The sequence below is a fragment of the Ictidomys tridecemlineatus genome, chromosome 8 (assembly GCF_052094955.1).
Source record: "Ictidomys tridecemlineatus isolate mIctTri1 chromosome 8, mIctTri1.hap1, whole genome shotgun sequence".
In the NCBI taxonomy this organism is placed as follows: Eukaryota; Metazoa; Chordata; class Mammalia; order Rodentia; family Sciuridae; genus Ictidomys; species Ictidomys tridecemlineatus.
Window position 1 is genome coordinate 58157071 of NC_135484.1, and position 24775 is coordinate 58181845.

Genomic DNA, 24775 nt, shown 5'->3' on the forward strand with positions numbered 1-24775 from the left:
TGAAGCATATGTGCATGTATAAACACAAATGCTCACATAAGAGCATCATATGCTATGTCCAACCTCAAGAAAGGCTAAAAATTTAATGAACAGTGCAACCCTGTCATGAATTCTGTGTTCTGATGAGATAAACAATGACTCTTAATTAGAAGCTAAAAATTTTAATTAAGATGATTCTGTAGTAATTATCCCTGTTGTCTGCTTCACTGGATTTTAATGAAAAAGATTGATTAGGTATAAAACTAGTAGCATAATTAAACATTCAGGGTTGCACTGGCCGCTGAGGTGAAAGTAATGTGATTAAACCCTAAAGTATATTCCTTAACAAAGTATCTTAGACTGTCAAATCTGGTGCAGTGTCTGCAAGCTTTATTTTTATGAATAGCTTCAACACCCTTAAGTAAAAACAGATTCAGCTACAACTGGTTCTTTTATGCAAAAACATTTATTGAGCACTTACTATGTGGCACAGTAATAACAGTGGCATAAAGCATGATCTTTGGAATTAGATATACTTGTTCAAAGTCTATTCTTTTATTAGGCAGACTTGAGACATTGAAAAAAACACCTTAACCTCTTGTTACATTAGTTGAACCATCTGTAAAAGAAGATAAATAATATATAAAGGGGTTATTGAATTTGTACATGAATCAGTGCACATTCCTACCACAGTGCCTAGTACTGAGTATGCACCTCTATATACATAGACTATCATTACAATTTGAATCAGTGAGTACAGTCTGTAGACTCCCAAAGGTTACAAAAAAATATCTAAGGCAAAGAGAAAAAAATGTTTACAGGTGAATTGGGACTTAAAACCATGATAATTAATTTACTTTGCAACAGAAATAAACAGTTGTCAGAAGTTCAACAAGTAAATATTTCCAAAAATAGAGAACACACTCTCTCTCTTTTGCCTTAGCAATCCATTTCCTGGAAACACAGGCAAATTGACTGCTAGAATTGCTTCATTTTCTTATTTGCCTTAGAATGCAGAACAAATTTCTACATCTTCCAATTCAAGTTATCTCAACCAGTCTTTGTTGGCTGAGCATATTTTGTGCAGAAGCTGGAGTGAGTGAAGAATGTGTGCACAGAGTTGGATGGATTAATCCCACATAACTTCATAGGCGTGTCCTAGCCTCCCAACCTTGTTCTCCTTGGCCCTGTGCTGTAACATCTGAGCCAACCACCCACAGACTGTGTAAACATAGTGTGTGTGACTAGGCATAGTGAAGAAATTCAGAAAAATTCAGGTTGCTTGATATTAATCACTAAATACTTAATAAGGCACTGAGGGAGTTTCAGGCAACTTGGACATGAGGTGATCAAATGTATATGCCAATGATGTCCTAAGTCATCCTTTTTTTTTATTATTATTTTTTTTATTGATTGTTCAAAACATTACAGAGCTCAAATCCTTGAATGCTTAGATTATGAGTGCTGCACTTAAATCCAGGAGGATCTGGGTTTAAAACTTAGATCCTTGATATATGAGTGGTATAATCTTATGCAAAATATTTATCCTTTGTGAGATCATTTTATTATCAAAATAATAAACTATGTGAGATTAACAAACAAGTCATGCAAAACATGACCCATTCCTACATTTGTCAATCTATCCACCACCCAATATATCCAAAAAAAGCACCCAGCAGTGGAAGTTCAAACATGAATGAGATACACTCATGCCTTCAAGAAGTTTCAGTTGAACTAAATGTAAGTCAACAGAAAATTACTATTGGGCCAACAGTATGCTTGGGATGCTTTGAAACCAATAGAATAATCTAATCCAGACTGAAGAGGTAGGACATGCTTTCTGGAGAGATTGATACTTGATCTGGACCATTAAGGATGAATGAATTAGCTGAGGGATCAAGGTAGCAAGGGCATCCTGAGCAGAGAGAGCTGTTTGAAGGAAAGCCTAGAGGTGTGTATGAAAGAGAAGAGTGGGCAGGGAACTGCACTGGCAGGGATGGAACATCATAAGATTTTCCTTGAGGCAGAGGGAGTGGCAGAAGATGATAGAAGTGTTAAGTATGAACATATGAACATCCAGAAGGCCTTTAGGTATCAGAAAATGATTTTAGCCTGGTGTGTGCTATGACAAAATTTATATTTTAAGAAAACAATTTTGATAGTACAGTGGAGGCTAGATTAGAAGGAGTGTCTATTAATGAAAAAAGTTGAGAGATACATTTATTCAATAAAAATTATTTCTGGCTCTGGTATATATATACCAAGCTGTTTATTTTTTGTTTGCCGAAAATGTCATGTGAGACATGAATCTGCTCTCAAGGCCATCACAAAAATATGTGACTACTTAAACAGTAAAATGTCACAGGGCTGTGTGATAATGCATGGTTGACAAGGCTGTTGTGGTTAACGCAGGTGAGAAGTGATGAAATGCTGTCTAATGTGGCAATGGAGGCGAGGGGATAGATAAACTTGAGAGAGAGTGAAGAGGTTTAATTGGTAGGACTTATTTATGAATGGGCAAGTGATTATAAATCTAATAGACTGGATCTTTCTCCTGGGCATCTTGGACCAACCAGCTTGTGGTGGACTTATTAAGCCCCATCAGAATTTTATGATTCCACTAAACTTGAACCTGAGACTTCTACCACATATTTGGGAACTCCTTGTGCCTTTGGGGAAATAAAGAGAAATAAGAATTTGTTATTGGACAGTTTATTTAACCTTACCAAAGAGAAATAATGCTGCCTGCCTTTCATAAAAACAAAGAAAAAGTACCAAAATCTTAAATATTTTTAGTAGAAGTTGCTGTGGCCAGCTCATTAATATTCTTTCATGATTATATATTGAATGTAATGAGAATGGCTAGGTGAACATTTAGAGTGTAGATTACATAATGATGAAGCAAATACACGTGGATGATTTCACCAGAAATCTAGAGAAGATATGGGTATCACCTTGAAATAGAGGTTTCTGACTGTCAGTCAGCCTGTGAAGCAACCTGTCCAATTTATCTTTGAATGCAGGTGCTGAACTTGACACTGGGTTGCTGTGTTGATGATGATTCTTTGTGATTGTGCATATGGTGGATGTATTCCAGTGGGGACTCTCTTGACCTTTAGAAACAAGATGAATGTTGCTGTGCCAGGCATATTGCCCTATTGTGCTATGTAACATTAGAGCCACTCCCCCCTGCTAACTGTGCTTTGGTACTCACTATTCACTCTCTCATCAATCCTGAATGATTTGTTGAAGAGAATTTCCTTTTTCCACTATATGTTCTTGGTGCCTTTGTAGAACTGTCAGTTGAATGTGCACATATGGACTAATTTCTGGATTTTCTTTCCTGTTCCACTGGTCTAAATGTCTATTTCATGCTTGTATCATGCTATTTTGATTACTATAGATTTGAAGTATGTTTTGCAGTCAGATATTTTGATACCTCCAGATTTTGTTTTTTATTTTGTTGTTGTTTCTTTTCCTTCACTAGGGATTGTGTGAGCTATTCTGGTCTTCTGTGGTTCCATATTTATTTGTGATTTTTTTCTAGTTCTGTGATGAATGCCATTGGTGTTTTCATGGGGATTGCATAGAAACTGTAGAAGAATTTGGATATTATGAACATTTTTACAACATTAATTGTTGCAATCCATGAACGTGGTATAGCTTTACTGTGTGTGTGTATGTGTGTGTGTGTGTGTGTGTGTGTGTGTGTGTATCTGCTATGATTTCTTTGATCAGTATTTTCTAATTTACATTGTAGAGATCTTTCACTTCCTTGTCTAAATTTATTCCTAGTTTTTTTTTTGGTTAATATGATTTTTTGGGATTTCTTTTTTATTTAGTTCATTACTGTTGTTTAAAAATGCTACTATGTTTTATATATTGATTTTTGTATCCTGCAACTTCACTAAATTCACATATCAGTTTTAACAGTTTCTAAGTGGTGTGTTTAGGTTCACATCACCTACAAAAGGGGATAATTTGACTTGTTTTTCTACTTTAGATGGCTTTGATTTATTTCTTTTTGCCTAATTTCCCTAGCTAAGACTTCCGGTAGTATGTTGAATAGAGTGGTAAAATTGACATTCTTGTTTCGTTCCAGACCTTCAAGGGAATGCTTGCAGTTTTTCCCCATTTATCATGATGTAGGCTGTGATTTTGTCATATATAACACTTGTGTTGAGGTATATTCATTCTAGATCTAATTTGTTTGAAGGTCTCTATCCTGAAGGGATATTAAATTTACTGAATGCTCTTTTCTGCATGTGTGGAGATAATCATGCTTTTTGTCTTTCAATCTGTTGATTTGCTGTATTATGTTTACTGATTTGCATATGTTGAACTATTCTTGCATCTCTGCGATAAATGCCACCTGGTCTGGTGTATAATCTTTCTGATGTGCTATTTGGTTTGGTTTGCTATTATTTTGTTAATGATTTTTGTATCTATGCTAATCAAGGTTACTGGCCTACAGTGTTCTTTTGTTTGTCACTGACAAAATAAACTTAAAAGGAGGAGAGGTTTACTTTGGCTCATGATTTTGGTCCATGGCCAGTTGGCTTGATTGATTTTGGGCCTGTGATGAGGCAAAACATCATGGCAGAGAAGATGCTCACCTCATGACAGTTAGGAAGGAGAGGGAGAGGAGGGCGAAGGGAGAAAGGGAGATGGGTGGGAGGAAGGGTCCTAATATTTCCTTCAACGGCATACCCCCAGTGACCTAACTTCTTTCTCCTATGTGTGGCCTCCTAAAGGTTACATAACCTCCCACAGGTTAGCAACCAAGTCTTTAAAACTCCTTGGGAGACATTCCAGATACAAACCATAGAAAGGGTACACATTCTTCCTCTCTGTCTGCTGCCATTTCAGGTCTCCATGTCTTATAGGGTTCTTGTCTTTCCCTTGCTCAGTTCCAATGCTCTCCCTTGGCTACTCACTTGGAAGGCAGCTGTTTATTTGTTGGTTTGTTCTTTGTGGAGGAGGAGAAGGAGAGTGCTGGGTACTTCTATTCATCTAACTTGGAATATTAAGATGAATTTTCTTTAGATTATAATGACATGCTTGTCATGATAGAGTCACACTAAGGAATCTTAGAGTTAATTTGCAAATTCTTAACATCATTATAGTCAATTTGCTGTTACCTGGCTGGTGGGATACTATAATGTATGAATTTATATTTTTCATATCTGATGTTAAGGTTTAGATGTGAGGTGTCCCCCAAAAGTTCACTGTATTAGACAATGTGAGAGGGTTCAGAGGGGAAATGATTGGCTTGTGAGAGCCTTAACCCAATCAGTGAATTAATCCCATGATGGGATTAACTGATTGGTAACTGGAGACAGGTAGTGTGTGGCTGGAGGAGGTAGGTCTCTGGGGGCGTGGCTTTGGGGAATATATTTGTATCTGGCAAGTGGAGATCTCTCTCCCTCTCTCTCTGCTTTCTGATCATCATGTGAGCTACTTCCCTGTGCACCACTCTTCTGCTGTGATGTTCAGCCTCACCTGGAGCCCTGAGGCATGGAGCCAGCCTTCTATGTTCTGAGATCTCTGAAACCATGAACCCTCAAATAAACTTTCCTCCTCTACATTTGTTCTGGTTGGTTCTTTTAGTCACAGCGGTGAAAAAACTGACTAAAACATTTTATTATTCCCTTTTATTTTCCTCCAACATTAAGCATTACATATATTTTAATCAATAGCATAATATTTCAATTAGGTATATTTCATTTTTAATAGTCTTCAGATCTAAATTTACAACTTTCAGGAATTTGAATGTTTTATAGTCTACAGTTGCAGTAAACATTATTCATCTTGTCAATAAAATAATTTTATGTTATTGTTCTGAATATGTGAGCTTTGGTAAACTCCTTTTTACAACTACTTAAAGGAGCAGCTTCTGAGAGAAGTTAATGAGTGTATTTACTTATTTCTCTGATTGTGATTTTCTCCCATCAATCTAGTTTGTGACCTAGAAAGGACTGACTGGCTTTCATTACAAAAATATGTACAATTGTTAAAAACAAAATAAACAAAAAGCACCAAAACAAACAAACAAATAAATAAAAAGCCACCACCCCTAAAAAAAAAACCCAGCTAGAAATTGGAGTCATAGAATGAAAAACTATATATATGTATATGTAAATTATATACTAAATATGCAGTTGCTGGTCTCTACATGCAATGGAGAATGTTTTGTAAATATGGTTGCAATAGTTGGAAGGGGCTATTGCTGTCATCTTTCTATGAATAATTAAGAGATCAGAAATATGATAAATTTTGGAAAATAATCAAAGACCACAGACCAAAACACAATTCATATTTTCCTGACTGGATAAAGGAGAACAGAAATAACATAACATTTTTAAAATTGTGACCTTGGAAGCGTGTAGATTTTACTGCCTATTAATGGATAATGTTCATATGTTTATTCTAAAGAATTTTTGAATATTTAACTCATAGTTATTGTCTTTACTGAAGAAGCTTGTTGATACAAATCAAGCTCCCCTTAAAAATTTTTAGTATAAATGTCAGATAAATATTACTACTAAAACTGACATAAAATGAAAACTTTCTATTGGTAAAAAGAAAATGTGTATATTTTATTTGTTATGATAGTACTTACCTGAGAGCTTAAAAATGAAACAGTATATATGTAAGTAAAATTATAATAGTTTGTAAATGTCAAGAGACATTGTTCTGCATTTTTACAAACAATTTCAATATGTTTCTTAGTAAACTGTGAAATGATATGCTTCCCAACAGCCTCTTGTGAGAAGGTACAAATGCATCGAGGATTTTCACTTGTATTGACAGCGAGTGAGTATGCTGTAGAAACTTCCTTGTTGACAGCTGAGTAATGATTTGGAGCTAATTTTATTGTTTCTGTTCAGAAAGAAATGAAATGAAAAAGATCTTTGTGAAACCCTTCATCTTTGAGATTCAAAGAGGGAATTATAATAAGTAGGAGCAGGTTTTATCTACAATCATCATAGTAATTACACCAATGGAACAAAATGCAGAGTGTGAGATATCATCCCCTTCCTTCTGCCAGGTTTCACAGCTGCTGGCCCATCAGATCCACCCAGTGTGAAAATAACTCAGAAAAAAGAAATAACAATGGAACTAAAAGCCAAGTGCTTACTAAATCACTATTCAGAAGTATGCATCCATCACCTAGTAAAGTCATTCCTTTAGAGAGCCAACAGTAACCACATGGGGCTTGAGAAAATGGTACCACAATGGCAGTGATGCAAACATTTGATTATTTCATTCAGCAACTATTTGACCCATGTTACTTTTTCAGGCATTTTTCTTGGTGTTGGGTTATATAATGGTGAATCAAATGGCTCAGGTCCTGTCATTCATAGAGCATAGAGTCATTTTGGGGGAGAAATCTATAGTAAATAGCAATTACTGTATTCTAAGAAGAGGAGTGTTAAAGAAGCACCTAGTCTAGATTTGTACATCACAAAGGTGCTCTGAAAGAAGTGCACTGCAGATTAGTATCACATGCTGCCGTCACTATCATCAGAAGAGTTTATTCTATATTGGCTGGACAGAAGCAATAGGAGTTTACTCCTCTGGACATGAAGGAAGAAGCATGGAGGTAATTAAAAACATGCACTAAAAATTATCCTATGAATAAAAATTCTCAAACTCATGAAAAAATACGATGCTATGGAAAATACCTAAAATGAAAATGAAAACCAAAATCAGAACATGAACTTATATTCTGACTAATTAATTGTAGAGCATCTGAGAAAGGCTTTGAAATGGTTGTTAAAAAAATGGAAAGTGTGAGACAAAACCAGAGGGGAATAAAATAATATACTGGTCAATGTGAAAATAAAATACCTCAGAAATAAAAATGTAATCAATGAAACAAAAAAATGCAATATATTGGGCAGACTCTAGAATAGACATAGTCAAAAGAAAATAATAAACTTGAAGATAGTACGGAAGTGCTCATCCATCATTCAACATAAAGAAACTATATGGAAAAGATAGTTAAAAAGCATGAAAGATTGAGATGCTCTAATATTCACTGTATACGAGTGACCAAGGGAGGGGGTAGGATGAAAGACATATTAGAGGATAAGCATGTGAAAGATAATTGTTAATAAAATTTCTCAAATTTAAGATTTCTACCCATAGATTAGAAGTCTACTTAGAATATGAAACTACATAAATAAAAATAAATTCTCTTTTGGAAATGTTATAGTGGAACTAAGTCATTAAGAATAAAGAGAACTCTTAAGTTATCAGAGAAAATGCACAACTTAGCTATAAATTGACAATTAGACCAACTGCTGTCTTTTCCTCTGAGATAGTTTATGCCAGAGAGAATGCAGTAGTATCTGAGACATCCTGAGGGAAGATGTCTACACAAAAAAGTCATGCAAGAATACGGGGAAGGTAAAGAGAATTTGAGACTTCTAGCAAGTATGAGAAATTTGTCATTCATAGTCACTAATTTTTTTTCTTTGATGAGAAAGTGAGTGTAGAGGGAAAACATGTCAAATGGGGAACAACAGGGAACACAGAAATTAATGGACTATATTGGCAAATTTAATTCGATTACAAGAAATGTCTCCTTTGTTTACAAGAGTTACTGGTAAGGTGCTATAAAAATAATAACACATGGAGCTGTTCAAGGATTCAAAGTGTGTTGTACTCATTGTTTTAATCATAAACAGAATGGAAGTACTGAATAATCCTAGATTTTGCGAGAACATTTTGTGGTTAAGATTCAGTCTTAATATGCAAAAGTGAATCATCAAAATAATAGCAATATAATATACAGTTTAAAAATTAACAGAAGGAAAAAAATCAAAGGCATAAAAATAAGCAATTGAACAGGAGTTGGGATAGTGAAGAAAGGACCATGGAACAAAGAAAGAAAGCACAAAATCACATGGTGGAAGTAAGTCCAAACACCATCATCACAATAAACATAACACTGATTAAATTTACCTGTTAAAAGATGTATTATCAAGTTAATTATAAAACTCAGTCAGACTAGAGGCCGATGTTCTCTCTGCTATGCAGATGCTGACTCACAATGCGGGAGGGGAGGGAGGAATGGAGGTTCACCCATGGTGGGTAGGGAAGGCTGGGAGATGGGAATTGGAAAGACAGTAGAATGAATAGGGCATAACTTTCCTGTGTTCATATATGAATACACAACCAGTGTAATGCCACATCATGTACAACCACTAGAATGGAAGGTTATATTTCATGTATGTATGATACGTAGAAATACATTCTACTCTCATGTATAACTAAAAAGCACAACCCCCCCAAAACCCAAAAAACAACTCAGTCAGCTTTACTCTGGATCTAAGAAAATTCCAAACCAAAAGACACTGAAAAGTTGATATCATAGGGATGCCAAAAGATCTATTGTATGAATACCAATTAAAGAACCTTAGGGTCCCTAAATGAAACAAAATTTCAAGTAATAAAAGTATACAGAGATACACTTGTAAAATATTTTACAAATAAATAATCTACCAAGTTGTCACAATGATCAGCAAATGTGTATGTAACAAAGTGCCCTCCAATATATAAAATAAGAACAAAAAGGAATAACCAACAAATCCTCAATTATAACAAAACTGATAGATTGAGAATATAAAAACAAGTAAGATCAAGGGCTAGGAAGCATTGAGAGAAAAAATTCTGTTTGCTGTCATCTCTGTATGTGAAATCTATTCAGACCTCTATATCATCTTCAATAATAGAGATTGTTTTTTCTAATTTTTTGAACATAAGTCAGTAAAAACACAAGTTGAAGAGTTGCCTGGTATTTACAAGTTTTCTAGCTGTAAATTCTTTTAACTTTTGTTTATCATGGAAGGTTTTTACTTCATCATCAAATCCAAAGCTTAATTTTACTGGAAATATCAAAGTATATTTTCAAGTAATTTATGGGTTAAATAAGAAACCAGAAGAGCTGTATTAAAATAAAAGTACTGTATATCAGGAGTGGAGCAAGATGGTAGCTGAGTAAGATCCAATAGTGTCAGTTCCCCACGGGCACCAGTTTGAACAGTTATTCATATATCAAACTATCTTCACAAGATTTAAAGAAGCCTGTTGAGAGACCACCAAGCCAGGTGAGAGACCACCGAGCCTGGCTGTAGTGAAGTGAAAGGACAAAACACATTGAAGAGGGCAGGAAAAAGAGTGTTTTCCTATAACCACTCCCCTAACTTCAAGCAGCACAGAGAAAGACATCTCTTGCTTATGGGAGGGAGAGGGAGAATTAGGCATATTTCCTAGATTTGAAGCCTGTGCCAGGCCTGCTATGGTAAAACTAGATGCTTGAAAGACTCAAACAATCCGTACTCTAAACCAATACTTGTGGACAGACCCACTCGAACTGCAGAAGCTGGATAATTGACTACCTCCAGCACTCACTTCCAACCTTGGGGAGCAGAGAGGAGGCAAGACTCCACTTTCTGGGGTCCAGGACATGGAAGCTATCATAGGACTTTGTTTTGGAGCTCAGTGAGACTGAACACCAGGCAGAAGCCAAAGTCTCCATACCCACATCAGCGCTCATGGATGGAGCCTTAAGGCTGATATCGCCAGTTATTGGGGAAAGGTCCTGCTTCTTCCCACGTTGAAGTATAACATCAGAGAAGCATGCCGAGACAAGTATAAAGCAGGGTTTATTTAAAAAGGGGTAACACAGACTTCTCCTGGGATAGAGAAGGGGGCTATAGCTGGTATCCCAAGAAGTGAGAGAGTTCTGCCTTTTATTATATGTCCTAGGCTTCCTTTATTCTCCTGCTGTCTTCCCTCTTATCTCTCTCCTTCCTGCTTAAATGACTAGGCCCAGGAGATGCTCCTGTGTCATGGCCAAAAGATGAGAAGCAGAAGGGCTATAGGGGCCAAGGTGGAGTGATCTGGGTAGAATTGGGGCAGGGGGCAGGGTTCATTAACATCTTTTATAACTCCCTATAGGGAGGGACAATCCCTGGGACAGGTTACTTTAGCAAAGGTTAGACCAGGGGTAGTTTATCTTTTTTTAAAATTTATTTTTTATTCTAATTTGTCATATATGACAGTAGAATGCATTACAATTCATATTACACATATAGAGCACAATTTTTCATATCTCTGGTTGTCTAACTTATTGATTGTATTATTGGGTTCTAGAGTTTCTTTGTTCAGTGTTTGTTTGGAAGATCTATCCAGTGGTGAAAGAGGTGTGTTCAAGTCACCCAGAATTATTGTGTTGTGGTCAATTTGAAATAAAAAAGAGTTCATTTGATAAACATAGATACTCTATTGTTTGGGGCATGTATATTTATAATAGTTATGTCTTGATGGTGTATGGTTCCCTTGAGCAATATGAAATGTCCTCCTTTTTCTCTTTTGACTAAGGTTAGCTTAAAGTCTACTTTATTTGACAAGAGGATGGAAACCCCTGCTTGCTTCCACAGTCCATGTGAGTGGTATGATTTTTCTCAACCTTTTACCTTCAATCTGTGTATGTCTTTTCCTATGAGATGAGTCTCTTGGAGGCAGCATATTGTTGGGTTTTTTTGATCCAATCAGCTAGCCTAAGTCTTTTGATTGGTGAGTTTAGGCTATTAACATTTAGAGTATTATTGAGGCATGATTTGTATTCCCAGCCATTTTTGTTACTTATCTTGACTTGGTTTTTCCTTTGCTTAGTTTTTCCTTTAGTGTAATACCCACTTCTTCTGATTGTCATTGTTGTTTTTCATTTCCTCTTCATAGAATATTTTGCCAAGGATGTTTTGTAGTGCAGGTTTTCTAGCTGTAAATTCTTTTAACTTTTGTTTATCATGGAAGGTTTTTATTTTGTCATCAAATCTAAAGCTTAATTTTGCTGGATATAAGATTCTTGGTTGGAATCCATTTTCTTTTAGAGCTTGATATATGTTGTTCCGGGGTCTTCCACCTGTCAATGTCTGGGTTGAAAATCTGCACATATTCTAATTGGTTTTCCTGTATATATAATCTGTTTCCTTCCTATCATGGTTTTTAATATTCTCTCCTTATTCTGTATGTTAGGCATTTTCATTATAATGTGCCTTGGTGTGGATCAGTTGTGATTTTGTGAATTTGGTGCTCTGTAAGTCTCTTGAATTTGGTTTTCCAATTCATTATTCATGTTTAGAAAATTTCACTGTGTGGTCTACATTCGTTTCAAGATTATATATTTTGTCTTCATTGTCTGAAGTCCTGTCTTGAAAGAGGTCTACTCTGTTGGTGGTTCTCTCCAATTGAGGTTTTAATTTGGTTTGTTTCCTTCAGTTCAAATATTTCTGTTTGGTTTTTCTTTAGAACCGCTATCTCCCTATTGAAATAATCTTTTGCTTCTTGTATTTGCTTATGAAGCTCTTTGTTAAAATGATCTTTTGCTGCCTGCATTTGCTCTCGTATATCATCCTTTAATTCACAGAACATTTTAATTATGTACAGCCTGAACTCTGTCATTTCATCTTCTCTGTCATTTCATCTTCTGTGCTGGCCATGGATTCTAATATTGTGGCATCTTGATTTGTTTGGGGCACTTTCTTCGCTTGTCTTTTCATGTTGCTCATGTGTCTTCCTTTCTAGCTTTGTGGATCTGAGCATTACTGTTTTTACCCTGTAGGCTTATTGTGCACCTGTAGGGTTCCAAAACCTCCCCTTCGAGGGGAAGGACAATGTTAACAGATCCCAATATGAACAAAACACCACCTAAAAACAAATAGTTGTTATTAAGACATTTACAGTTTGGTCACACGGTACAGAAATGGTGAATTTAATTATTATGTACAAAATAATCAGTAGGTTTGTAAAAGGGTTTACAGTTTCTGATGGTGGACAAAGAACCAGGGATGAGGTTGGAAAGATATGCTGAGGAGGTATGAGATGAGGCTATAGAGTTATTGTATCTTAGGAAGTATGAAAGAGAAATCTAAAGAAGGTTAGTAGCAGTAGAATAGAGAGGTAGTAATTTTGGGTAGACAAGTAAGAGGGAAGACATAAGTACATAATACAAACACACATATATATTAAGAAAGATTAAAAAATGGTAAAAATTGGGGAGGAAGAGGAAGAGGAAGAAGAAGAAGAAGAAGAAGAAGAAGAAGAAGAAGAAGAAGAAGAAGAAGATTACAACGAAGAAGAAGATGACCACAACGACGATGATGATGACAACGACAGGCAGGCAGAAGAGGAGGAGGAGGAGGAGGAAGGGGAGGAGGAGGAGGAGGAGGAGGAGAATATACAACACAACTGTAATATTTAGTTGTCTCAGTCCTCATTACCCTAATTCATGCAAAGTACATGGTTTCACATATGTTGGGGATGTGAGAGTGGGAAAATAGAGAGGGAGAAGGAAGAAAAAAAGGAAAAAACAAGGATTGTTTTGGTTGGAGATCAGTATCTTTCCGGATTCCTTTCTCATCCAGTAGGTGGGGTTGTCTGTTCTTAGTTGGTATCTCTGCCCTCAGGATGGTAGGGGTTACCAGGGTGTGAGGGTTGGTCTTGGATGTAGGGTACCTGGAAGTGGGGTATGACACCGACTGGCCCCATTGGGAGACTGCACCTCAAGGATCTCCTTTTCGGGTCTGTTCCTGTGACATGGGCACCAGATCTTATCTCCTCTTCTTGCCTGTAGACCTCAAAGTTCCTGCCTTCTAAATTAGTCTCTAAAGTGTATCTCCCTCACCCTCTCCTTTTCTACTTCCTAATCAGGAAAATATCTTTGTGTGTTGCACTCTGATGACTGTTCACATGTTTTGGAGGGCTGGTTTGAATTGGGCAGTCCACTCTGCTGAGTTAGCGGCTGAGAGGGATTTGGGGGGGGGAATTAGAAAGCTATGGGGACCTGGCTATCTGGCGTTCCAAACTGGTAGTTGCCCCGACTAAAGATGGTGCTGGAGGGGACCCAAGATGGAGGCTGCTGCTTTCAGTGATGGGGTGTCGGGTTGGGTTGGGGGAGCCAGACGATGGAGTTGTTCAGAGATGAGTTCTGTGGCATGCTGTGTTGTGGCTGTTGGCTTTCTTCAGAGCTTGTGTTGTCCCAGGTTCAGGCAGGCTACCATTAGTAGGAGACTATGGCAGTAGCTGTCAAGAACCAAGATGGAGGCAACCTGGGGAGCCCCATGTTAGTAGATGGGGGTTCACACAGGAGTGGCAGCCAAAGTTCATGCGCCTGGGTTGCAGCTGAGTGTCCTTCATGGGAGCAGCATCAGAGAATTCTGTGCTGGTGCTGATGCCAGTGGTCCCACTAAGGCACCTGGCAGACCTGTCTGGACTCCTTTTCTAATACTGAGGCCTTGCACGGCTGTGATTCCTGTGTGAAATCAGCTGTGGAGGCCTCCCTCTGGCCTGCCATCTACCGCACCCCCCTCCCCCAGGGTTATCTTGATAAGAGTGGAGGAAGGGCTCTGAAGGCATTAGCATTTCAATCCCTCAGGGGCAATCTCCAACTTCCCAGACCCAAATTGGCCTCCATTCTTTGATCCAACTCAATTTACCTATTTATAGGCTATTTATAGCCTGTCTTTAATGCTGGCTTCAAGGCCTGTCCTAGAATCACTGAGAGACATGCATGATGGGGGGATAGCCTCTAGTTTTGACCTGCATCAGTATCAGCCTTGGACTAGGTCTTAAGCACCAGTTCATCCCAATAGTGTAGGTCTCTGTGGCTGTGAGACTCAGGTGTGACCCAGATTATCATCAGCCTTCATGTCCAAGGACTGCCTTAACCAACCATATCTCAATCTTGGGTGGCATAGTATGGAGCAAGGTTTCATTTACTGAGGATAATTAGAACAGGACTTTGCTTTGGAACTCAGTGCTGGGCAGATCCTAATGGCACCCATTGCCAGGCCTGTGCCCATAGATGGAGTTTCTGGAATAACCCTGGTGACAGGCAGAGACACATGACCCCTAGTCTATCAGACTTCTCTTCCAGCCAGCATTACTTGTGGCTGGTTGCAGAAGTCTGGGGCCATGAGTATGCCTCAGCAGTAAGCAGCTCATAGAAAGTGTGGACCTTGGTCCTGCCCTACTGCTGCACTGATCCTGATGTGCTATAGGCTTAAGGTGGGATATAGATTTGTAGCATTGGTGGTCACAGGAGTGGCATAAGAGCTTGAAACTTGTCCTGCCCCATTGATTCTGCCCAAAGCTAGGCAGAACTTAATCATAGGTCAATGACTGTGTACAAGGCATCTGGAAGAGCCTTTGGGGAGATGGACTTCCCTTTTTAGGTATTCCCCTGGTTCATCCTGAAAAGCAGTTGTGGATTTGGGACACACCTGGGCTTGGGTTACTATCTAGTACTGGAATAGTGAGAACTTACCAACAGGGTACTTTTTATAAACCTGAACTTAGGATGCTATCTAGTGGGGAAATAGCAGAAGTGACTACAGGCTCAGATAAAATAAGCAGCTTGCTTAGAATTTCTGGAAATACAGGCACAAAGCCAGATTATGAAGACTAGAGTAAAAATATCTAGTATGTCAATGTCCATATGATGTTGCATCCCCACAAGCATGAAGAACTTCTCAGGAAATCATCATGTCCCTGAATGGTCAAAATAAGATGCCAGAGACAAATCAAATGGTAACCAGTACAGGAGAACTGTTGGAGCAAGAATTAAAAATAGTTGTTTTAAGGAAACTTAACCAGCTTCAATAAAACACAGAGAAGTAATGTGATAGTCTAATAGGGAAAATTAACAGTGAGATTGAAGCAATTCAACAAAATCAAATAGAAAATCTTGAGATGAAAAATATATTAAGCAAAATAAAAAATGTTATAGAAGGCATCAGTACAGAATGTATCAGAAGAATCAGTGAGTTTGAAGAAAGGCTATTTGAAAATATATAGTTGAGGAGAAAAATAAAAGAATGAAGTAGAATGCAAAAAAATCTATAGTAACTTTTTGTTTCTTTATTTTCTTTATGACCACGTTAAGTTGCTATCACTTCAAAATAGCTGTTATAATCAAGTGATAGCTTTTGTCAACCACAAAGTAACATCTACAACAGACAGACCAAAAGTAATAAGCAAGGAATCAAAATACACTACTAGAGTAAATTACCCACAAATGAAGAGTACAAGACAGACAAAAAGAAATGAACTATAATAAAATGATAAAACACATCACAAAATGATGGTAGTAAAAACTTATCTATTCATAATTACTTTAAATGTCAATGGATTGAATTCTTCAATAAAAACATATAGAGTGGCCAAATGATAATGAAACAAGACCCAACTATATGTTGTTTGCAAGAAACTCACTTCACCTTGAGGGACATATGCAAACTGAAAGTGATGAGATGGTATAAGATATTCTATGTAAATAGACCCTTCCTCCCCAAAGAGCAGGAGTAGCCATTCTTTAACCAGATAAAACAGACTTCAAACTAAAAGCAATTAAAATAGACAAGGACTGAATAGACACTTTGCAGAAGAAGAAATACAGTTAGCCAATAAATATATGAGACGATGTTCAACATCTCCAGCAATTAGAGAAATGCAATTTAAAACTACAATGAGATTTCATCTTAATCCAGTCATAATGGCAATTATCAAGAATACAAGTAACAATAAATGTTGGCAAGGACGTGTGGGAAAAGGTAGACTCATACATTGCTGGTGGGACTGCAAATTGGTGCAACCACTCTGGAAAACAGTATGGAGATTCCTTAAAAAACTTGGAATGGAATCACCATTTGACCCAGCTATCCCACTCCTTGGTCTATACCCTAAAGACTTAAAAACATCATACTACAGTAATGCAGTCACTTCAATGTTTATAGTAGCACAATTCATAATTGCTAAATGTGGAAGCGACCTAGATGCCCTTTAATAGATGATTGTATAAAGAAACTGTGGTACCTATACACATTGAAATATTACTCAGACTTAAGGAAGAATTGAAATTCTGTCATTTGCTGGTAAATGGATGGAACTGGAGAATATGCTAAACGAAATGAGCCAATCCCCAAAAACCAAAGGTGAAAGTTCTTTCTGATATGTAGATGCTAACTCAAAATTAGCAGGGTGGAGGAAGGTGGTGAAGAAGAGAAGTTCATTGTATTAGACAAAGGGGAATGAAGGGAATGAGGTGATGGGAATGGGAAAAGCAGTAGAATGAATTGGATATAACTTTCCTATTTTCATTAATGAGTACATGAGCAGTGTAACTCCACATCACTTACAACCACGAAAATGGGAAGTTATACTCCAGGTATATATAATATGTTAAAATACACTCTACTGTCATGTATAATTAAAAAGAACAAATAAAAAGTGTAAAAAAATCGATAAGAAAGATCATTATACATTGATTAAGGAATCAAACCAGCAAAAGGAAATAATAATTCTAAATAAATATATAAGCTCCCACTATGGAGCATCAAGGTACATAAAGTAAATAATAATAGACCTAAAGGGAGAGATAGATATCAATACGATAATTATAGGAGCCTTTAATGGCCTACTTTCCGCAATGGACAAATCATCCATCTAGAAACTCAAAAAGAAGCAGCAGAATTAAATAGTACCATAGACCAAATGGACCTGATAGGCATCTATAAAACATTTCAACCAACTGCTGCAGAATACATATTCTTCTTGTCAGCACATGAATCATTATTCAGAAAGATCATATGCAACATTATGAAATGGACTCAACCAAACCAATTTTTAAAAATTGAAATACCAGCTAGTATCTTTTTCAAATCCAATGAAAGAAACCTGGCACCAGTAACAAGAAAAACATTGGAAATTATACAAATACATGGAAATTAAACAACTTAACTTTTTTTACAGCTAAAGTTTTTTTTATTGATGCATTATAATAATACATAATAATGGGTGTATTATGCCATATTTGTACATGCACATAACATAATTTGATAACCCTAAATTTCCAGTACCGTCCCTTTCCCTTCTTTCTTGCCTCCAACTATCCACTTGCTCTATTCTACTTCTCTACTTATCTCCCCTGTATTAATTATATACATGCATAATTACACACACACACACACACATATGACTCATTGTGGTATATTTGTTCATGAGATGGGCATAGCATAATTTGTTAGATTTCATTCTAGGTACTTCCCCATTTCCTTCCCTCTTTCCTCCCTCTCTTTTTCTTAAATTAAAAAATATTTGCCAAATGTCTTCTTTGATATAAGGAGAGTAATTAAGAACAGACTAGGGAAGAAGAGCACGAGAAGAAGACCATCATTAAACAGGGTTGAGAGGTGGGAGGGAAAGGGAGAGAGAAGGGAAATTGCATGGAAATGGAACGAGACCCTCAGGGTTATACAAAATTACATACAAGAGGAAGTGAGGGGAAAGGGAAAAATAATACAAGGGGGAAGAATGAATTACAGTAGTGGGGGTAGAGAGAGAAGAGGGGAGGGGAGGGGAGGGAAAGGGGGATAGTAGAGGATAGGAAAGGCAGCAGAATACAACAGACACTAGAATGGCAATATGTAAATCAATGGAAGTGTAACTGATGTGATTCTGTAAGCTGTATACGGGGTAAAATGGGAGTTCATAACCCACTTGAATCAAAATGTGAAATATGATATATCAAGAACTATGTAATGTTTTGAACAACCAACAATAAAAAAATATTATTATTGGTTCTTTTTAGTTATACATGCCAGTAATCAAGATCTACGTCAGAAAACCAGAAAGACCTCAAATAAACCACCTATCACAGAAGCTCAAGGAACTAAAAACAAACAAACAACCAAACAAACCCCAAATTAGTAGAAGGAAGGAAATTAATGAGAGACTAAAAAATACAAAAGATCAACAAAATGAAGAGCCAGTTCTTTGAAAAGATAAAGAAAATTCATAAGCCCTTAGCTAGTCTAACTAAGAAAAAGAGAGAAAATACTCAAATAAAATCAGAAATAAAAAGAAAGACAACTAATGTCAAGGAAAGAAAAAGGACCATTAGTGATTTTTATGAACAACTGCACATCAACAATTTTGATAACTTAGAGGAATAAAAATTCCTGGACTCACACACCAAACCAAGACTGAATGATGAAGAAATAAAAAGCCTGAAATGACAAACCCCAAACAATAAGATTAAATCAGTAATAAAATGCTGTTTATCAAAGAAAAGCCCATGACCAGATGGCTTCACTATTGAAAGAATATCAATTCTTCTTAAAGTACTCCAAGAATTGAAGAAGAGGGAATCCTTCCAAATACACAAGACCAGCATTATACTGATACCAACACCAGACAAGGACCAAACAAAAATAAAGCGATATGTAGACCAATATCCTTGATTTTCATAGATGCAAAATCCTCAAAACAAAAACAAAAGACCCTGAAAAACTATCAAACTGATTCCAACAGCACACTGAAAGCATGATCAAGTGGGATTCATCTCAGGGGTGCAAGGATGGTTAAACATGTGCAAATCAATAAATGACACACCATATCCCAGAATGAGGAACAAAAGTCGTGATCATCTCAACTGGTGTGGAAAAGGCATTTGATGAAACTGAACATTCCTTCATGACAGAACAAAATTAAGAACACAAGAAGTATGATAAAGAAAATATATATTAAATATGTAACATTATATTGAATGGGAAAGGTTGAAAAATTTCTAACATCTAATATAAGACAAAGGTATCTCTTTTCACTGCTCTTATTCGCCAGAAATGGAAATCCTAGACAGAGCAATCAGGAAAGAGAAAGAAATAAAGGGCATCCAAATTGAACATAACCTTATATAAAGAAAACCTCAAAGATAGCACCAAAAAAAAACCTATTAGAACTAATAAACAATATTAGCAGAGTTGTACGATACAAACCAATATGCAAAATCAGTGCCATTACTGTACAACATTGGTGAATTGTCTGAACTAGAAATCAAGAAAGCAATCCCATTTACAACAGCAACAAAAATCAAACATCTAGGAATAAAATTTAATCAAAGAGGTGAAAGATTTCTACAATGAAAACTATCAAACTACAATGATAAGGGCTGGGGTTGGAGCTCAGTGGTTGAGTACTCACCTAGCACGTGTGAGTCGCTGGGTTTCATTCTCAGCAGCACATAAAAAAATGAATAAAAAAATAAAGGTATTGTGTCCATCTACAACTGAAAATATTTAAACAATTGATGAAAGAAATTAAAGAGGACACATACACATACACATACACACCACCACACACACAAATGGGAATACACCACATGTTCATGAATTGGAAGACTCAAACTTGTTAAAATGTGCATACTACCCAAAGTTATCTACAGATGCAATGCAATCCCTACCGATATACCAATGATATTCTTCACAGAATTAGAAAAGAAAATCTTAAAATTTATATGAGACCATAAACCCCCCAAATAGCAAAAGCCATCTTGAACAAAAAGAACAAAGCAGGAGTCATCATACTACCTGACTTAAAAATACGCTACAAAGCTATAGCATTCAAAACAACTTGGTAGCCTGGTGTTGTGGCACACATCTGTAATCTCAGAGGCTCAGGAGGCTGAGGCAGGAAGATTGAGAGTTCAAAGCCAGCCTCAGCAAAAGCGAGGTGCTAAGCAACTCAGTGAGATCCTGTTTCTAAATAAAATGCAAAATAGGGCTGGAGATGTGGCTCAGTGGTCAAGCGCCCCTGATTTTAATCCCTGGTACCAATCCAAAGCAAACAAAAACCAGAAAACCAAAACCAAATCAAATCAAACCAAAACAAAACCCAAAACAAAATAAAAAACAACAACAGCAACAAACCAAAACCAAAACCAAAAAACCTAACAACTTGGTATTAATGTGAAAACAGACATAGAGCAATGGTAACAAAATAGAGAGGCTAAAAGTAAATTCACACATCTATAGCTAACTGATTTTTAAGAAAGGTGCTAAGAATATGCACTGGAGAAAGGACAGACTTTTCAATAAATGGTGCCAGGACAATTGGGTATCCACATACAGAAAAATCAAACTAGATCCTTACCTCACTCCAGTTATAAAAATCAACTCAAATGGAATAAAGATTTAAAGGTGGAACATGAAGCTATGAAACTACTTGAAGAACACATGGGAGAAATGCTTCAGGATTTGGGACAAGGATTTTTTTTTTTTGTTTTTTAGATGAGACTCTGAACCACAAGAAACAAAAGCAAATGTCAACAAATGGGATTGCATCAAACTAAGAAGCTTCTACACAGCAAAGGAAACAATCAACAGAATGCAGAGAAAAACCTAAAAAATAGGAAAATTTTTTTTTGAAAATTATACATCTGACAGGAAGGAGGTTGATATCCAGAATACGTAAGATATTCCCCAAACTCAATACTAAAAAACCAAATCACTCTATTAACAATGGACAATAGATCTAAATTGATATTTTTCAAAAGAAGATATATGTGACCAACATATATATGAAATTGCTCAACATCATTCATGAAAGAAATGCAAATCAAAACCACAATGAGATATCCTATCAACTTACCATAGTAAGAATTGTTATTATAAAAAAGACAAAAGATAATAAGAGCTTGTGAGGATGCAGAGAAAGGGAATAATGGCACAGTGGTGGGAGTGTAAATAGTACAGTCATTATGCAAAACAGTATGGAGGGTCCTCAACATATTAAAAATAGAACTACCACATGATCCAGAAATTTCACTTTTGGATATATAGTCAAAAGACATGAAATCAATGTGTCAGTCAGAGATACCTGTACCCTCATGTTTATTGTATCTCTCTACAGTATACCCAAGAAATGGAGAGAACTTAAGTGTACATCAATTGACGAATGGATGAAGACAATGTGGTACATAATGGGACATTGTAAGAGTGAATACTGCCATTTGCAACAATGTGGAGAGAAATGTCTCATTATATTAAGTGTAATAAGCCAGAAACAGAAAGATAAATACCACATGGTCTCACTTATAGAAGTTGAGAATAGAATGGTGGTTACCAGAGGCTGGGGAGAATAGGTTAGAGAGTAGTAAGTAGTTCTGGTGTGCTATTGCATGGCAGGGTGACAATAGATAACAATTAAGTTCTGTGTATTTCAAAAAGTTAGAAGAAAGCAGTTTGAAAGTTTTCTATAAAGAAATGATAACTGTTTAACCAATTTTAAATATTATACAATGTATACATTTATTCAAATATATAGTATCCCATTAATACATATAATTTTTAAAATATTTTATGTATCAATTAAAAATAAAAAATATCAAAATTTATGGGAGGATCTAATGAAGTATTTGAGGAAAATTTACTAAAAAGGAGAAATTTAGAAAAAAATGTTATATCATGGAAACTAGAAGAATATAAATAAAATAAATAAACACAAAAACTACAACATGAAACAATAAAGATGAGAGCAAAAATTAAAGAAATTATCACCCCCCCAAAGAACAAATCAACATAATCTAAAACTTATAATTTAAAAGAGCTAATTCAATAGACAAATTTTTAGCAACACTGATTGAGAAAGTACAAAAAAGTTCTAAATAAACATTTGAAATTTTTCTGAGAATATAAAAGAAAATATAGATCATACATGGTTATATAAAAGAGAGGTTAAAGGGCTGGGGCTGTGGCTCAACGGTCGAATGCTCGCTTTGCATGTGTGAGGCCCTGGGTTTGATCCTCACCACATAAATAAAAAATAAAGGTATTATGTTCACCTACAACTAAAGAAAATATATTAAAAAAGAGAGGTTAAATATAAATAAAATTAAAAAATCACTAAATTGTTTAAAAACCATGAATGAATACTATGAACAGCTTATAAAAATGAAAATTTAAAAAATGATTTTTGTGAGAAAAAAATATTACCAAAATTGACCCCAAAATAAAATGAATAACTACTAAAAAATGTAGTTAATAATTCAGTTTTCTTTCTCTCAAAGATATAAAGTTCAGATGGTCTTCCAGATTAATTTGATTCTGATATTTAAAGAACAGAAATTCTTATTTTACATATATTCATCAGGAACAAAAGAATAAATTTACTAATTCATTTTTTTAAAAAAAAATTCAAGTAGTAGATTTATTGGCTATTTCTATTATATAATAGGTAAAATATGTCAATTTAGGACATTCCAAACCTTGTTTTGGCTTCCTGTTATAATGAAAGATCAGTGTTAGGCACATAGGCAGAGAATCAGGGATAAGAGAAGTAAATTGATGCTGGTTCACTTGTCTATCATGAGTCATTCTGCAGTTACTTGTTTTTTCTTCATAGGATAGCGTCTTTCTCTTTCCAAATTCCTTGTAGATGTTGGTTCCTAGGTGTGCAGGAGATACACTGTGTACAACTTTGGCACTCTGAAGGGCAAGAGGTCTTCCCTTTAGCTATGTTTTTTCCTCCAGCAATGATTATCCCTGGGTAACCCTTTCTCCTGACTGTAGGAATAGTTAAACCAGCAATGAGGGACACTTCAGGCTTGGCATTTGGACCTGAATTGTGTCGCTTCAAAATTCTGCAGCATTTTTTCCCCCTGCATAACAACCAATTTTATCAATCAATAAGATCTCTTCTGTTGGTTGAATCATTCAGAAAGATTTCAAGGCAGTCAATAAAATTTATTCCATTAAAATGAATCCCAGTGGCTTGTGAGGCTGAGGCAGGAGGCTCACAGTTCAAAGGTAGCTTCAACAACTCAGCAAGGCTCTAAGCAACTTAGATAGATCCTGTGTCAAAATTAAAAGTAAAAAGGGCTGGGGATGTGGCTCAGGGGCTAAGTGCCCCTGAGTTCAATACCTGGTACAAAAAAAAAAAAAAATCCCCCCAACGCCATGTTTAAAGTCTGACCCTTCCCAATTGTGGTATCTCATGAACTGCTTCACAAGTCAGGGCACCAGATACAATATCAATTCTTTTTTCTTGTAAATATGTCCAGGCATGAGGCCAGTTTTGCATTCTCCAGGAACAATGGCCTGATTAGCCTTGTCCTTTCCTGGGACAACAGCTTGTGATTGACTGGTACCCTGTCCTGTTGTGGGAAAACTTCATAATTCACACAACCAAGGGCATTTCTGCCTTAACAGCTTCATCAATGGCAGTAGCAGCAAGAGGAGGAAGGATATAAGTGACAGAAGCTGTCCCTTCTGTCTGTTCTGTCCTTCATAGGATTAATGTCAGATAAGCCCAGATGTGTCTTGCCCTCTTTCCCAGAGTGATTCCACCAACAAGTTTAGTGCCATATTCCAATGCCTGCTGGGTATAAAAGGTGTCCTGTTTACCAGTGAAACCCTGGCAAATAGCCTTTTATATTTTTACCAACACAGAGATGTTTCTTGGAAGCTGCCTAGGAACAGTGTGGAAATCCATTCTGTTGGAGGAGGAAGGTGCATGACAGGAGGTGAGCCATGACAAGGCAGCTGCTGCCGGGGACCATGGTAGTGGTGGCAGCTGCCCAACTGATTTTCATAAGCTGAATCTATGATGTGCAGACTGAACAAGGACAATAAAAGAAATACCGATTGTATATGCAGTTCTCTTTTAATCATGGATGCAAAGGACAAAAATGAAAATTAGGAACCTCAGAGGAGACTATGTCCCCTGACCTACACCTCTACACAAGAGCATTCAAACCTTTTAGCCACTCTAACTTCCCTTTTTAAAAAATTCCTATTTAGCAGGGAAAATGAAGCTCTTAGCAAAAAAAAAAAAAAATTATGTCATAGAAGGGCATTATACTTATGCAGTTTGTGTGCCATTTTAGAAGTTTATCCCAAGAGAAAAATGATGCTGTGAAACCATTGTTCCAAAGCATCAAGGGTCCTAC

General features: G+C 36.4%; 1 pseudogene; it reads right to left on the reverse strand.

The window, feature by feature from the left end:
* LOC101967010 (succinate--CoA ligase [ADP/GDP-forming] subunit alpha, mitochondrial pseudogene) overlaps positions 1 to 24397 on the reverse strand; it is a 75693-nt pseudogene extending 51296 nt beyond the window's left edge.
* Positions 24398 to 24775: the final 378 nt, after the last annotated feature.